This window comes from Alligator mississippiensis, chromosome 4 (assembly GCF_030867095.1).
Source record: "Alligator mississippiensis isolate rAllMis1 chromosome 4, rAllMis1, whole genome shotgun sequence".
NCBI lineage: Eukaryota > Metazoa > Chordata > Crocodylia > Alligatoridae > Alligator > Alligator mississippiensis.
The window spans coordinates 14,014,536-14,031,707 of NC_081827.1; the positions used below are offsets into that span (position 1 = coordinate 14,014,536).

Sequence of the window (17,172 nt, forward strand, 5' to 3'; positions counted from 1 at the left end):
TGATTCACATTCAGATAAGCTCCTAAAAAGCTTTGGCTGTTCCAGTAATAAGGTACCAGGTTGTTGGCTCTCTGGGGTAGCTTGGTTTAAACCAGCCTGCTTTTGGCTGTGCCTTTCTGCTCTGAAGGAGGAGCACCTGAAGGTTTTCAGTGGTGAAAGGTAGACTGTTGTTTGTACTCATGCATATGTTTAAATTAGACAGCACAGATTTCCTGTAATGCACCTGTTCTAACTTCAGACTTAACTGAAGTAAGATGTGCCTTGTACCCATGCTGTGGCTCTTGGCTGAGGGGAGAATTGTTGCAGGATAATCTTTGCTTTTACTTTTCTGTTTCACAGTTAAAGGAAAAGGCATGTTAAATTCCACCTAGATATCCTTCTTCCTCCCAATCCTCCACTACAATCCATTTTTAGATTGAAGAATGGGGAACAAATGCAAGCTGTAGTGTCACTGGGCTCAGTTCTGCTGATTGTTTTAGTTGCAGCTGCTTACACCAGAGTCACATTTGTTGCCAGCTCTCATCTGATGTCCTGCACCCTTAAGCCAAATTCCTGCCAGGCCTTGCTGGTCGCATAGATTGGCCTCTGCCTTCTGCACTAAGTTCACTTTAATGTCTTGAGGCTTTGTGTAAGAATGGGGACTGCAGAATTCAGGGTCCAGCTGGAGTACTGCCATCAACTTTAGTGATCATTCAGTCCCTTCGCTGATTTACAAAGATGACCGCACCCTTTCAGACCGCATGCTGCTGTAAGGTGAAAACAAGAATGGCACAGCAGTAGTTCCCGTACTTGTATGCCTTGTTTCTAATTGGTTAGAAACTCACAGGGGAAGTCTCATGACTCTTGCTGACTTACTGCCAGGTCACCTGAATTAACATAGTAAGGGGAAAAAATCCCTCAGATCCCATAGCGAGAAACACAGTACAAACCTGAATAGGACAGAGTGGACCTCTGCAACACCGAGCCAAATACATCCCTGTTGTAAATCCTTTTGAATCCCATTATCTTCATACTGAACAGAATACCTTTGATGTTATCTTGGTAACCTTGGACAGAGGAATAGATTTGTTTTTCTTTTTACCAGTCTGCAACAATCATAGCCTTATAGTGCTTGTTCTGTTGTGAAACTTGAGGTTGGCTGAACTAGGGTACACCCTGCTTCATTTAATCAAGCTGAGCGGAGGACCTTCTTTTGGAAGCCAAATACTGGAACTGAGTAAGAGCTAAGGGAGCACATTTGATCATTCTTTGTGTAGTCTGCTCAGCTCTGTTTAATTAAAATTTTTTGAGCTCTGCAAGGGCTACTGATCAAAAACAATAAGTCTCTAAGAAACCCAAATGTTAAGGTTATGTTTATTGAACATTTGATGCAGATGAGAATGAAGTGTAATGTAGCATAGAATAATCTGAGGCTGATTCTTCATGTTGCCATTTATAGGAGTCAACTACTGATAGTTTGGAAATAAATATCTTCTGATCACGTGATTAAATGCTGTGCCACTTAGTGAGTCCTGATTATTTGTGGCTTGGATGCTGATCCACCACTGGAGAAGTGACTCCATATTTATCATTATCTAGTGACAGCAAGACTTCCTGACCACCCTTTGGGAGGAGACCAAGGGAGCTCATTACTGAGGAGAGGGTTAGACTTTCTGACTTACCTTAGGAAGGTAATGATGTTCTATATGATACAGCCAATTTGACGGTGGAGATTTGGGGTAAGATTTGATTCCACCTATTATACATTTAAGTGGAGTTAGGTAACTAAGTACTAGCCTGTCTACCTCGTGCAAATTACTGAAAATCTACTAATGCATCTGCTTATGTAAAAACTTCCATCTTCCCATTAAGACTGGGTCACAGAATAGCAGAGAGGAGGAGGACTCACTCATCTTTTATATTAAGATTGTCAAGGATTTGAGCAAGGTGAGTAGTTTCATAGTTTAATAGTTTGTAGGGTCGGAAGGGACCTTGACAGATCATCAAGTCCAACCCCCGGCCGTGGCAGGAAAGAGCACTGAGGTCAAACGACCCCAGCAAGGTGTTCATCCAGCCTCTTCTTAAAGACCCCCAGGGTAGAAGCCAGCACCACTTCTCTTGGAAGTTGGTTCTAGATCCTAGCCGCCCTGACAGTGAAGTAGTGCCTCCTGATATCTAGTCTAAATCTACCCTCTGCCAGCTTGTGACCGTTATTTCTAGTCACTCCTGGTAGTGCTTGGGGCACCAGGGACTCCCCCAATGCCTGCTGGTCCCCTCTGACTAGTTTGTAACAGGCTACTAGATCCCCCCTCAGCCTTCTCTTGTGGAGGCTGAACAGGTACAGGTCCCGTAGCCTCTCCTCGTAGGGCCTGCTGGCCCCTGATCATGCAACTGGCCCTCCTTTGAACCCTCTCAATGCTGTCCACATCCCTCCTGAAGCGTGGCGCCCAGAACTGGACGCAGTACTCCAACTGCGGCCTGATCAGTGCCGCATAGAGGGGGAGGATCACCTCCTTGGACCTGCTTGAGATGCATCTGTAGATGCATGACGAGGTACAGTTGGCCTTCCTGACTGCGTCCCTACACTGTCGGCCCATGTTCATTTTGACATCAATAATGACTCCAAGATCCATTTCTGCCTCTGCATTGACAAGAAGGGATGTTCTTCCCCAGCCTGTAGGTCTGCTGCTGGTTCTTCCTCCCCGGGTGCAGCACCTTGCACTTGTCAGTGTTGAAACCCATCCTGTTCTCATTTGCCCACCCCTGTAATCTGTCTAGGTCCAATTGCAGCCTATTCCTCCCTTCTAGCGTGCCCACATCCCCCCACATCTTAGTATCATCAGCCAGTTTGAACAGGGTGCTTTTTACCCCCTTGTCCAAGTCACTGATGAAGATGTTGAACAGTGCAGGTCCGAGGACCGAGCCCTGGGGGCCCCCACTGCCCACATCCCTCCAGGTCGAAAATGACCCGTCCACCACCACTCTCTGGGTGTGGCCCTCCAGCCAGTTAGTGACCCATTTGACTGTGTAGGTGTCGACACCAGTCTCCTAGTTTTTTAAATGAGATTGGTGTGAGAAACAGTGTCGAAGGCCTTCCTGAAGTCCAGAAAGACTACGTCCACTGCTACACCTGTGTCTAAGGATTTTGCGACCTGGTCATAGAAGGCCACCAGGTTGGTCTGACAGGACCTGCCTCTAGTGAACCCATGTTGGTTACCCCTAAGCATAACCTCCCCTGCTGGCCCCTCGTGGACATGCGCCAGGATAATTTTCTCAAAAAGCTTACCCAGGATCAAGGTAAGACCAACTGGCCTATAGTTCCCTGGGTCCTTCCTCCCTTTTTTGAAAATGGGAACCACAGTGGCCCTTTTCCAGTCCTCTGGCACCACACCAGAGCATCACTAGTGCTTGTACAGCCGTGCCAGGGGTCCCGCAATGACCTCTGCTAATTCCCTCAGCACTCTGGGGTGGAGGTCGTCAGGACCAGCTGATTTAAATACGTCCAGTCCCTCCAGAAGTTCCCTGACTAGATCCTCACTGACCCTAGGCCTGGGTGCTCCTCCCCCGGGGCTTGAGGGGATCCTGGCAGACGGGCTGATCTGGTCCCTGCTGAGGAAAATGGAGGCAAAGAAATCGTTAAATAGGTTAGCCTTGTCGTCTGGTGCGACAACTGGATTTCCTAGTGTGTCTTGCAGAGGCCCCACATTACCAGGTACCTTCTTTTTGCCCCATATGTATTTAAAAAAGGACTTCTTGTTGTCCTTAGTCTGGGTAGCTAGTCCCAGTTCCATCTCCACCTTGGCCTTCCTGACCACCCCCCTGCAGCCCCAAGCAACCGAGGTGTAGTCCTCCCTGGTGATGGCCCCTCCCTTCCATTGGGTGTACACCTCCCTTTTAGCTAGGAGATGTTCCCATATGCCTTTGGTGAGCCATGGGGGCTTTTGCACCCTCTTGCCCCCTTTGACCCTTGTTGGGATTACCTCCCTTTGGACAAGGAGGATCATCTCCTTAAGGAACGACCACTCTTCTTGGACACCCGACTCCCCTCCCCTCAGGGACCTCAGTACTTCCCCAACTATTCTTCTTACCTCATTGAAATCTGCCCTCCTCAAGTCCAGGGCTGCTGCCTTGCTGCAGGCTTTTACCACCTTGTGCTGGATGGTGAATTCCAGTAGGTGATGATCGCTGTCGCCCAGGTGGTCGAGCCCCCGGAGCCCCCACATGAGGTCGTCGCCTGTGGCCAGCACCAGGTCCAACAAGGTGTCTCCCCTGGTGGAGCTGTGCACCTCCTGAGTTAGATGGAGGTCCTGTATCTCGGCTCGGAACCTACGTGAGCGGTCAGACCTGGCCGACTGCTCTTCCCAGCAGATGTCTGGCAAGTTCAGGTCACCCATGATGACCACATCTTTTGACCTAACTACCTCTGTGAGCTGACTTAAGAATTCCCAGTCTAGCTCTTCCCCTTGGTTGGGTGGCCTGTATTAGACCCCCACCGTTAAGTCCCTTTCCCCTCGACTCCCTTGTATTCTAACCCAGAGCACTTCAGTGTGCCCCTCATCTGACCTTGTGCTACTAGATGAGGATGTGCATTCCTCCTTGATGTAGAGCACTACACCTCCACCTTTCCTCCCTGTCCTGTCCCTCCTATACAGCCTGTAGCCCTTGATATTCACTGCCCAGTCGTGCGTTGGGTCCCACCATGTTTCTGTGAGCCCCACTATAACTGGCTTGGGGTCGGCTAGCAGGAGGGTAAGTTCCTCCTTCTTGTTCCCCATACTAAGAGCATTTGTGTAGAGGCATTTGAGGCCTCCTGAAGATGTGTGCACTTGCCCCCTAATCTCAGTACTACCCGAGCCCCTGTTGCTTACCTGGGTATTTGTTCTGCTCGTTGTCAGTCCAGGCTGGGATGTTCTTGTGGGTGTCTCTTGGTTTATTGGTTCAAGGCTTCCTCCACCTTCATCTTCCCCGTCCCCCGACAAGCCTAGTTTAAAGCCTGCCGGAGGGCTTTAAAGAGTAGAATTGCCAGAGGGCTTTAAAAAGTAGAATTGCTCTTAGGCACCTACATCCGCTTACACACCCAACAAGTGAAATAGAATATGGCCCTTCATGTCTAGGTGTTTGCTTTCTACAGTGGGCTTCTTACCTCTCAATATCTCTATATTTGTTTTTTCAGTCAGATAGATTGACACTTTAATTTACTGAATTTTATTCATTCAAACACCTCTTGTCAAGTTTGTACCCCTCTGCCTTAATCACACAAGTCTTGTATGCTCAACTCATTAATTTTCAACTAACAAATAGCTCCCCACTCTAATCTGAACACTCAGTATCCCCCATCGCACTTGGATATAAACCTCAGAATGGAAAGTCTGGAAATTTAGGTTCTTATTTCTGACTTCACTCAAAACTTCCCTTGTGTCTCTGGGTAAGTCATGTGACCACTCTGTGCTTCCACCTGCTAATCTGTAAAATGGGGATATTTTGTGCTAACCACATAGGGGGATCACAAGGATTATTTTGTGACAGGTTTAAAGACGTCTAGTGATACTTAGGTGGAAAGTGCAGTAGGGATAAGTACAGACAGTCAAAAAACTGGAGGGTGAATTAATTCAATCTTCACAGGTTGGTGTAGACTGCATAGATTGAACCGATAAGCAAGTGAGCAGACATTCACTTTTGATTCCTGAAATGCAGCCACATGGCTTCAGTGGCCCAAGTGAGAAGCTTGGGGGGAGGGGGGGGCACGAGAACATGCCTCCCTGCTTGGCTAGAGCAGACAAGGCTAGCCTGCCCACCCTACAAGGGGGAGTTGTGGGGGAGGTGCAAAGCATCTTGGGATGCTGGGGGACTGTGAGTTAACTTGAATTTGGAGGGGATCTGGGACAGAAGTTCAATAACCCGATTTAACCTAAATCAGTTAAGTCTGAGACTGCATCCATCCAGGTTTATCTTATACTGGCTTCAGGCATTTTGAAAGTAGTTTTGGTGCTCTGAACTTTCTGATCACTTTTACCAGTTTGTTTGTAATATCTGCCCCTAGCCTAGATGTGCAAAGCTGTTGGTTGTTTATTAACTAGGCATGGCACCAAAGTTTTATTGGTGTAGGAACGCTGTGGTGTGAGCTGGCACAGCGAACTAGCGCAACATGAAAAACTTGACAACAATGCAGTTGTAGCATAGTAGAGTTTTGTTCTGGTTTTTTAGCTTTTAAATAGCAGCTGGCTCTTCTTTAGTATTGTCTTTTTCATAATTGGTTGCCCAGACAACATCTTCCCAGTGCAGTAAAATTTTGCTGTCAGCCACTGTGATTGTGCCCACAAATTGGGCCTTTCAAGTGTTACACCTGATTACCCATCTTTTCCATATTCTTTCTGCAATTTATCTGCTTCAAACAGCTTTCCTGGCTCTTGGTGTCACCAGGATTTTCAGGAATTTCCTAATGGCCTCAAATAAATGTTACTTTCCTTCTCCCAACAGCTCACAATGAATATATGTTTAAATGTGTGTCAAGGGAGATACTGCAGCATAGTGAAGACAGGCCTGGATGGGGTGTCCAGTGATCTACCAACTCTTCGGCAAGACTCTTTTCCCTTCTTGTGCCTCTGTCTCCCAGCTATGGAATAAGGGCAATGCCGCTGATATCCTCTAAAAAATAGAGATTTCCTGATGAAAAAGTGCTGTACAAGGCATTAGAATTTCTTCTGATCTTAGAGGGGCAAATATTTGGCGGGCAGGGAAGGGGTGATATCTTTTTTCAACCAGCTGTGCAGTTGTGAGAGGTCATAGACAAGCTTTCAGGCACAAGGTACCATTCCTCAGGTCTGAGAAAGAAGCAGACACAGCTTAAGCTAAGTAGCAGATAGAACAAGAGCCTGGGTAAAACTCCATCTGCGAAGAAAACGTTGACAAGAAAATACAAATTTAAAAAATTCATGCACCAGCATACAGCAGAAGCCACTGAACTGAAGGCAAATCAGAAGAGCACCAGTTTTATGAGCAACTCCTGCTTAAATCTGGTAGATTGAGCCCTAAAAATGTCATCTTTCCGGCACAATGGAAACGGATAATTTGTTCAGTCTTTCTCATCTAATTCTATTCTGATTAGGTTCTTATCTTACACCGTTGACTGAATGCCGCAAATGTATAATTTCACTGCAGTCTGTTGTGGAGAAAAGATTAATATCTCTACCTGCTAGTTCCCCTTTGTGTACTGTTGTGTTAGCCCACTTAAAGATTTTTAGTAGACTGGAGAGGTAGTTTTCCTGCCTCTGTTTCTGCAAAATCACCTGGTGCTGAATTAAATGTCATCGGTCTGCAGCTCCCAGGATCATTCCTAAGGTCTTTTTTAAAGACTAGTCCTACAACCATTTCCCTTATAGTTGCTGTCTTTAATGAAAATTGCCCATTTTTATGAAGTCAGGTTCTTTAGCTCCTGGGGAACACTTGAGTGAATTCCACTGGGAACAGAACTAAGGGCTGATGTGCATGAGGTTACTAATGTCCTGTGACTTAACACTATTATTTATATTATGGCTGCTTGAGACCAACCCAGTTGCTAGATGCTGTTCAAACTTTGTGGCCTTTTCTTTGCTTGGGGGGAAAAAAACTGTGTTTTTCACTCAGGGCAGCATACACAAGGTATATGCTAGATAAGATAAGGAAGATGATAGTTTTGATTCAAGTGAGCAGGCTAAGCTAGCCACATAAACACCACCATAATCTTTAACTTAACTTTCATTAGTAAATGATAATTTCCAAACCTGATAGTTCACAGGAGCGATGAATGCCCTCAACCTCTGCTGACTTCAGTGAGCGGAGGAACCATGCGACTTACAGCATCGTACCCCCTGGTCATTGGAACAGGCACGGGGCTGGTTTCCCTTAGACACGGAAGAGTGCTGGGATCAGATACACTAAGCCAGGGGTAGGCAATCCCTGGCACAGGTGCCAGAGTCTGGCACTTGAAGACATTTTACTTGGCATGCATGCCTTTGGGTGGATAGCAAGGAAGGGGCCATGTGGCCACAACAAGGATCAAGCCCTTCATGGCTCCCCCACCATCCACCCCAGGCACCCCAACATGTTACAAGTTAAAGTCGGGGGTGTTTTTGGCACTCTGCACAAAACCGTTGCTGACCCTGCCTAAACCCTTGTTCTGAAATTGTTCTAGGTAAGGGTTTTGGGAAACATCACTGTTTTCCTTTTGAAATGAACATTATTACTTAGCCAGTTACAATGCATCTAAAATGTTCTGCAAGTCCCTCAGCCCTAGGAAGGTGGTACATTAGCACATTAACTAGACTTTTAAATCAGCACCACAAATACAATCAATATCAGCACTTCAGAGAAGGCCTCTTTCTGGCAGAAGCCCTGTCAGAGATATTGTCTCTGTGATAAGAAGGTGACTATGTTAACTAACTCAACTCAAATCAGTTAGGGCCCTTTTGTCAAGATATCATTTTATATTTTCACTTTTTAAAGGAGGATTCTCATGATGCAGTCCATTCAATTGAAAATTACATTATTGTGGCCCAAGCCAGCTATTACATTCTTGTGATGAGTCAATATAGGGCTTAGGCCTGCCGGGTGCTGGGATGTTTGCATGGGATATTACAAAGTGCGTGCTTTGTAATTTCTGCATGTGCTTTGTAATATTTGTAATATTGAGCATGCGCTCAACTTTATGCATACGAGTACAGTACACCTTGACGTTCTGGTGTGGTACGCTTTGGACATCCAGCACAATTTTGAAGGTGTTAAATTGCATTAATACTAGTCAGTAAGTGGTGTGTCAAGTTGAGTTAGCTAACATAATTTTGAAAGAAAATACACCCTTTTCTCTGATTCCATGGGAGTAAAGTTTTCAAGGGTACCTGCCTCAGGGCCAGATTTTTTAAAATGTCTACTGATTTTTAACATTACATTTACCATTCTTCTGTAAATCAGGCCTCTTTAAGGCACCTCAGTTTGGGACCAAACAACCAAAACATCCAGCATCACAAGTCACTTGAAGATTTTGAATGAAGAAGGCCCTTATGCACTTAGGAGGCCAAGCCTCACTCACATTCAATGAGAGTTGGTCTCATATGGGCTCAGTTCACTTTTGAAAATGGGATTTAAGCTCATAAATTATGCAGGCAGGTTTGCAAAATTAATTTTAAATGGTAGGCACTCTCTAAGGCAGTGCCTCTCAACTCTTCCTTATTACAGGACAGACTTTAGGTCCACCGCTCTTATCCTTTTGCAGCTACAACAGCAGTGCTAACTCATGGGACTGTTCAAGGGAATCTACTATATTAATTTGGTTAACTTTCTTGGCTTAGGATCCAATTCAGCTACTGCTGAAGTCTGTGGAAAATTTCCTTTTGTGGGAGTTGGGTTGGACCCTTTTCTGTATGTGTTTTTTCCCCTTCATGTTAAGTCTTTGTCTTACATTTCCGAAAGGACTTTTCACCACATCTCTGCTTTGCCAGAAATCCAGTGGCGATCCCAGCTCATGTCAAAGCTGTAAGTTTTTCTTAGCCCTGCAGAGGCCGTTGGACCAAGAAATTAAAGTAAACAGTAGATTTCCGTGTTTGCTTTTGAGTTGCTCAGTATCTCTGTGAGCCAAGGGCTGGAAAATCCTGGTAAGTCTTTGAAATAGCCTTATTAGCAGCTAGCACCCCCAGGAGTTGTTTAGACAGTAACATGAGTAATAAAGTAAAAGCAGAGCTTGTGAGGGGCATTCATCAGAGCCTTTTCAGACAGCATTGCTGATGAGAGCTCCCCAGCTGCATCACGGTTTGACAGAATAGGGGCTGTTTGTATGCTGTCATGGCTGGAGACACAAATTCCATGTCACTGACTTCGAGCTTTCTTTGTAATGCCAGATCGGAAAGAGCCAAGGGCTGGAAAGTACCAGTGGGCGTGCGCCGTGCATTAGGAACACTGTTGTGCTCAATGCACTGCTGTATGGAGCAAATCCTCAGTCTAAGGACATGGGCTGGGTGCTGAAGGGAGGGATGGCAGAGTTGAAGAAAGAGGCATGCACCCCATCAGCCTATTGATCAGCTGTTGCATGAATGCCATTTTGGTCCAATGGCTGAAGCAGCTTCACATGCCTCTTTGCAGTGATCTCTCAGGGTTTGGGCACTGACTGCCTCTCCCTTGGTCCATCCAGGCCCTGCTTACTCCCACCCTGTCTTGTCCCAAATGATGGGCTTAATCCATTTCTGCTTAATGGGCAGCACATTCCACATGCAGCTCAAATTCTCAGGGTCTCTCTAGTCTCATCCCCCAACTCTTGATTGCATTGTCCATCATCACACTATAACAATTCCTCTATGTACCTGGAGCCTTGCCTACGTTGCAGAATCTCATCATGGCTCCTCAGAAAAGTTCACACAGGGAATTAGTCACCAGTCACACCCCTAAGTCTGGCATAACAGCAGGCGCAGGCCAATCCAGCATCCTCTGGTAGCTGACTCGTACAAGTACATGTGTCTGGTGTAGCCCAGCCCCTACATCAAGCTCCCAATATTGAGATCGTTCTTATTCTCACACACGAGTCGGACTCTCCAACTTCCCATTTTGGTGCTCTTCTGGGGAGTTCATCACAAGCTGCATCATTTGTGCGAGGGTGGCATGCCCGTGGCACTGCAGTTCGGTAGAAGTCACGTGAAATAGGAATAAAAATGGCATTCTTAATTCCCACCATTCAAGAAAAATGGCCAGCAGGTGGTACAATACTGGGAGCAAATAAGGGCTACGTTTGGCTGTCAGGTTAGTGGGAAGAACAAGTGACGTCTTGTCAACACATTCTAATAATTTACTTTGTACAATATGTTCAGCAGGTTTAACATTTCAGAGCAGTTCTCATATGTTAAGCTCTTTACGAGAACATGAACTGCTACTGTTCTTTGGCATTCAGTTATTGCATATTTTGGAAGCTTCTTAGCAGACTTAGTTGTTGAGTAGAGAGTAGGCCAGCTCACTTTGAAGGGCTGCAGCAACTTTTCTTATTCTAAGCTTTTCCTAAAAACCTCTTTGCAGGGGAATCCTTCCAGTTTTCTTTTCTGACTTTTCTTTTTTGTGAATTGTAAAAGCAACTCAGAAGTCAGACCAGGAAGTCAAAAGTTCTGTTTATCCAAAGAACAGGTGAGGCTGAAGCTCACATCCACCTTCACAGTGTGTCCAAATCGTGACTACTTACAGGAGAAGGAAGGCTGGATTGTGATCTCAGACTTTTTTTTAACTTCTTTAGCATCATCTCTTGAAACAACTTGCTACAGTCTCAGTAAGTGCTGTGTCTTGCAGTCCTTTAGGGGCTATACAACTTTACTGTCCACTTGCAAATGAAATGAGATCACAAGTTCATTTTTCATCAGTCCACCAAACCCCCTGCATATGGGATGGCAGAGGTGGCCAGGCACAAAACAAATGTAGCATATCTGCTGCAACTATAACACTGATTCATCCAGTGTTAAAAGTGGAGCTGTTTTGCTGCATGTGTATCATTTTCAGCTTGTACTCACATAACAATTAGAAGATAACAGGTGCTTCCCGTTTGAAAGGAAAGGGCTCCAAATGTACATATGTTCACACCCTTTGTAAGTCCTGTGTATACACTAGGCAAATAGTTCTCAACCTTTTTAGGTTACCTTTCAGAAAATACCAGCTTTTAACTTTGACTCCTTTTTTTGACTATGGAAGAAATAAGAGAAATTCTTCTGTGAAGATGCTATAAATTCCTATGTTTAACTTATGAATCATTTGTAGGTGTTTGTACCCAGTGGTACCCTGTGTCATCCTAAAAAGGATCTTATGGCACTAGGCACTTCACATAAAGTAGTAGAGGGTTTTTTTTGGCTCATGAGGCATCTTTTCATTCTCTTTGTGTACAGCATGTACTGCACTGGAATCCTGGTCCATGAATGAAGTGCCAAGGGGCATTGCAATCCTTAGGAACATATGGGATTCTCCATCACTTGCAGTCTTTAAGTCAAACCTGTGTGTCTTGCTGTGTTTCTGCTGAAACCAAAGTTATAGTCTTGGTGTAGAAAGTGAGTGATGTTCCTTGGTTCTTGTTACGCAGGAGATCAGACTAGACAATCATGATTGTGTCTTCTGGCTTTAAAATCTGTGAGCCTGCAAGCACAATTTATTAATAGCAATGAGTCTCTGCTGCAGAGAGCTTACACTATAACTGGAGACAAGGGTAGGAAAGTCCCATGTCAGGAGAATGTATTGGGGAGAGAGGCTGACAAGGATCATGAGTTTGCTTTGGTAGCTCAGCCATCATCGTATTGCTGTTCTCTTTACAGGATGTTTTGTTTTGTGGCAATAGGAATATGAGTAGGGTTGATTTTTTGCTTGTGTGGTGACTTTCCTTATGGAGGGAAAGGAGAAAGTACAGAGGAGATGAGTATCAGAAGGCATGAATTTCTGACGGTGGTATCTTTTATTGGACCAACTATGTAGCTGGGATGAAATTAGCCAAGTTTTTAATGTAAGACATTTTTCCTTGTGGATGCTAATGTAAGACAGTCTCTGCTCAGGAGAAAGAAAGTGTTGCATTCAAAAGCTTGGCTAACTTTATCCCATCTACATAGTCAGTCCAATAAGAGAGATCACCCTAAGAAATCCTTGTCTTTTGCATAATTTCTGGACCATCGTGGCTACAACATCACTCTTACACTAGAGTTTCAGTAGGGGAAGAGAAGGCTATGGGGGTAGGAAGGGTCTTTGGACTTAGAAGAGCTCTTCAGTTCTTTGCTCTCTAGATGACAGAAGAAGTGAGAGAGAAGGGGAGATGAAAGGAAACAGTGGCAAAGGCAGTTCCATGTTGTAGCGAGCTAAATGTGAGGAACAGATGAATTGAGGGGGACAACGGCCACTCAGTCAAACAACAGGTATGAATAAAACCATCTCTAAGATGGGGTCTGGGTCTGGGGGACACCTTCCTTCTTCCTATTCTACTTCTGCAAAGGCAAGGACTGTTCTGGGTGCTGGAGTTTGCTCCTCTCACTGTTACTGGGGCAACCCAGTGTCCTCACTGATTCCAGGGAGTGGTATGGAAAAGGGAGCCACAGTCCCGCCTGTGCTTCCTGGTGCCAGCACGCATCAGAAAACACCAACTTCCCATCACTGTGGAAACCAGTTCCCTTGTGGGTTTGCTGGAAGTTAGTGGGCCATCTGCTGCATTCTGTACTACAGGATTAGACCAACAGAAAAAGGAATACATTTTTATCCACTAGTTAATTCACTCTCCCTTGCACCATTTTCATCTTTCTCCTCGGCCACCTGCTTTATTTTATTGCACAGAACAACTGGTCTTCTCTCTTTAACCACAGCTTCTGCTTTCCTCCCTGCTACTTGGCACACCCATTTCTAAGATCCTTCTCAGACTTTGTTCTTCAGGTTCACCTCAACTTCTTTCAGGACTTCATTGCCCCTGTAGTTCAGGAGGTTGATTGCTATACATCTGCTTTGCCCAGGAGGAGACAGAAGGCCTATTGGTGAAATCACTAGCTTAGGACTTAAAAGATCTGTTCAATTCCTTGCTCTCTGCATGAACTGGGGCTAGTCACCTAGGCCCTATAGAGTAGAGGGGGAAAATTAGGTGACTTAGAATAGGATTCACTACATCCAGCCTACTGAATGGAGAGATGTCTAAATTATCCTTGGGTGGACGCATCTACACAAGATGTTTACTGTGCAGTTGAATAATTAGCTATGAAATAAATGTCTTGGTGTCTATACATGTGCCCCTATTAGGCTGGAGTAAGCTAATTTATTCTGCAGCAGAATAGTACTTATAAATACAAGTAGTATCTTGCTGCAGAGTAAAAAACCACCACAACACCACATGTGTAGATGTTGGAGGGGCTGGCTGGGGCATGAGGGTACTTCAGTGTGGAGGTTTTCCTGCTGGCTAGCCCTGCACTGAAGCTACCTCATTCCTCAACCAGCCCCTCTGGAGCACGTTGAGTTGGGGGGAGCAGCCCTGGGCTGGCAAGCTGACACCCAGGGCCCCCTGCCAGCTGAGACTGCTGTGACCCGGGTCCATGTTTTCACGCATGAATAAGGGGTTCAAAGGAGCAGTAAACCCTGGTGTAATAAGTTCCAGAGTTTATTCATGTGCAGTCATATATGTAGATGCACCCAGTGCGCCTGAAGTCTTGCGTCTCCCTGGGTTAGGTGCACATGTGAGATTGGGATTCACAATTCAGATATCTTCTTAGGTTTAGGCCTTGAGACATTCCTTTTGGTTCAGGGTCATTCTTTTCTTTTAAGACATCACTGTGCAGAAAGGAGAGCAAAATTCATTGACCCAAGAGCAAGCAAGGAAGTCCATGCCCATGATCAGAGCATTCCCTACAGGGTGCAGAGTTCTGAGGTCTGTCCATGGTCCCAACATTGTTTCATTATTTTATCCAGTGACTCTTCAATGCAAAATGCTTGAGCAGACATGAGCCTGATCCTTCTCCCTTTAAAGTCAATGGCCAGACTTCCACAGGAGCAGGAGCAAGAGCAGGTCTATTATTAATATATGTCACCCCCATAGAATTGAAGGAGATGTTAACAGAGCACATGATTGAATCCAGGGACCTCTGAGTTCTAGTCCTGGCTCTGAAATGGCAGCAGCGTGACAAGAGGAAGGTGATGGGGGTGCAAGAATGGCAGCTGGTGCCACAGCTGACCTGGCTGCTGCCAGCCCAGCCACCACCAGTGCCCCAGCCACCACTGTCACCCAGGGCACAAAACTTCCTAGTTACACTTCTGTAACACAGTCCCCACTAGAGGTATTTGGCAAGCTCCTTAACATCTCTGTGGGCATGTCTGCATGTTGTAACAGGATAACATCTTCAGCGGCATTTTTTAGCCTATGAAGGTACCCTAAAGTCCTTTGATATCTCAGTTTTCCTCCGGGAACAAACTCCCCTTCGCTTTCCTGCCACGACTTGATGTTCCTTGGTTCTTGAAAAGGAGGCTGCCCCAGGGCTTCCCAGGCAATATCTGTGTTCTCCCTCACCCAAGGTAAGGGACTTTTGCCTTAGAGGCTAATTGCACATTCCAACCTTCCCTTAACATGCGTCATACCTCACAAGTGTTAGCTGTGTCTCTGTTGGGACTTCAGCCTACTCAGCTTCCGCCCCTTTATCTAGACCCACCAGCCTAGACCCACTATATAGGGTCAGGCCCCGAAGCTCTAGCCCCTTAGGCACAGGGCACGTGGTCCTATACCCTGTTCCCTAACTCTCTACTGGGACTTCAGCTGATCCAGCCTCGTTCCCTTTTTATATGGCTAGGACCTTTAGCCCATACCTATTGTCTCAGGCACAGCTTAAAGACCCTAGCCCCCAGCTGGGCCCTTGGCTCTTGTCTGCTGCACCCTCCTAGCCCCTCTGTAGCTGCACCCCATGGACGCTAACGAGGACTTCACCTCCCTTACAGCCTCCACCACCAACCACCAGTTCACAAAATGCAACATAAGCAGTAAGCCCCTGGACTATAACAAACTAAAAGTAAAAAGGCAATCTTCCCTGCTTACAGTTCTGTGGCTCCATCTCTCTGCTCTGACTCAAAGAGCTGTCACAGCTTCTCTGGGAGTTCTCCATAGTCCACCCTCTCAGGTAATCACACCTTGGCCAGCTCAGACCAGGGTTTATATAGCTCTGGCCTCAGTTCTCTTCCGGTCACCTGACACTCTAATCACCGACCAGGCTCAGCTTTTAACACCAGCTCTGCTGGCCTGCTTTGCCCTGAAAATTCTCTTCTTAAGGGAGCTGTTGTGCTTCCTAGTAACAGGGCTCAGGTTCCCTGTTACAAGGAAACACATTTATTTACGCTGGCTTAAATTTATGCAGGAATAGGCCAACGTCTACATGTGCTGGCAGTAAAACGCATTAACGCTGTGTGTGGACTAAAGTTACTCCCAAGTCAGTCCACACATACAGTGTTACTGCACAGTAAGGCATCTATACATGTGTTACTGTACAGTAACTAGTTGGGCATAAATTTGATACCTTCATGATGTAGTTATCAAATTTACACTCAAGTCGGCATAAGTCACCATATTTACTGTGCAGTACAGGCATGCACTTGTAGACACGCTCTCGTACTGCACGGTAATTTCGGTTACTGCGCAGTAATTGTGCATGTGTAGATGCGCCCTGTGTGTAGCTTTCCCTCCTCTAAAATGGGGTGAATGATTGGTTACCTCAGAAATGGACTGCAAGGGTTCAGTAGTTTTTGTGTTTGAAGATCAGAGCACTGCAAAGAATACATGCTAAATGGAAGTATGAATAGTAACAACATTGCAAGAGAAGGGTCATAATCATGTGATTTTTATATAGTGGCCAAAGCCTGCCAAGCATCTCTCAAATGGGAATATCATGTATCCTGTGTTACAGGACGGCGTGAAGCTTACTTCTTCCTAACCTACAAGGACCTTCCTCATTTCACTTCAAGCTATAGTTCTGCTCTCATTTTGTCCTTTGTTTCTCCCAGTCATCTTGCCCTACAAGCCAGTCTTGGCTTCATGTCTTCTTTCTCCTGTCCTCTGCATAAGAATTAGCCTGCTGAGTACCTCGTCTCCCCTTAAATTCTTTCTTTTAAACCTACCCATTGCTCTTCCTTAATAATTTCCACTGCTTTCCCTCTAGGTTTGTCGTCTGTTTTTTTGTCTTTTTTGATTCTTAGCTCTTTGGGTCCGGGATTCTTTATGCACCAGATACATTTTCAGCAACTGTATAAGGGCAAGATTTGAATATGCTCTATCACCTCAAGTAACCCCTTACTCTTTGATAGTACCATTGACCTAGATGGAATTATCCCTCACTATTAATAATTTTGCCAGAACCTAGTCAACCGTTTGGGGTGGGGGGCACGTTTTGTTGGGTTTTTTGATGTTCAAACTCCTAAGATGTTGAAAAAGCTGGTGCTTATTTAAACCCAGGTCAACTTTTGAAATGTCATGAGCAATGATTTTTGCATTACTATGGGCATCTTTCTTTGAAAACTTAAAAGCTCATTTACATGAAAAAGATTAGAGTCATGGTGTTTTAAAATTCAGTATCAAGTATTTGAAAATGACAGATCCTAGCATATAATTCTTCAGACTTTCATGAAGAAAACTTGACTTTTTAAACTTCTAGTGATTTAAAAAGCAAAACAAAACCCTCCATCATTTGAATAAATGCCCAACCCCTG

The 17,172-nt window shown here is 45.3% G+C and overlaps 1 protein-coding gene across 1 annotated transcript in view; it reads left to right on the forward strand.

The window, feature by feature from the left end:
• Positions 1 to 17,172, forward strand: part of CAMK1D (calcium/calmodulin dependent protein kinase ID) — a 319,245-nt gene that overhangs the window by 256,442 nt on the left and 45,631 nt on the right. The gene's annotated exons all lie outside the window — the stretch shown is intronic.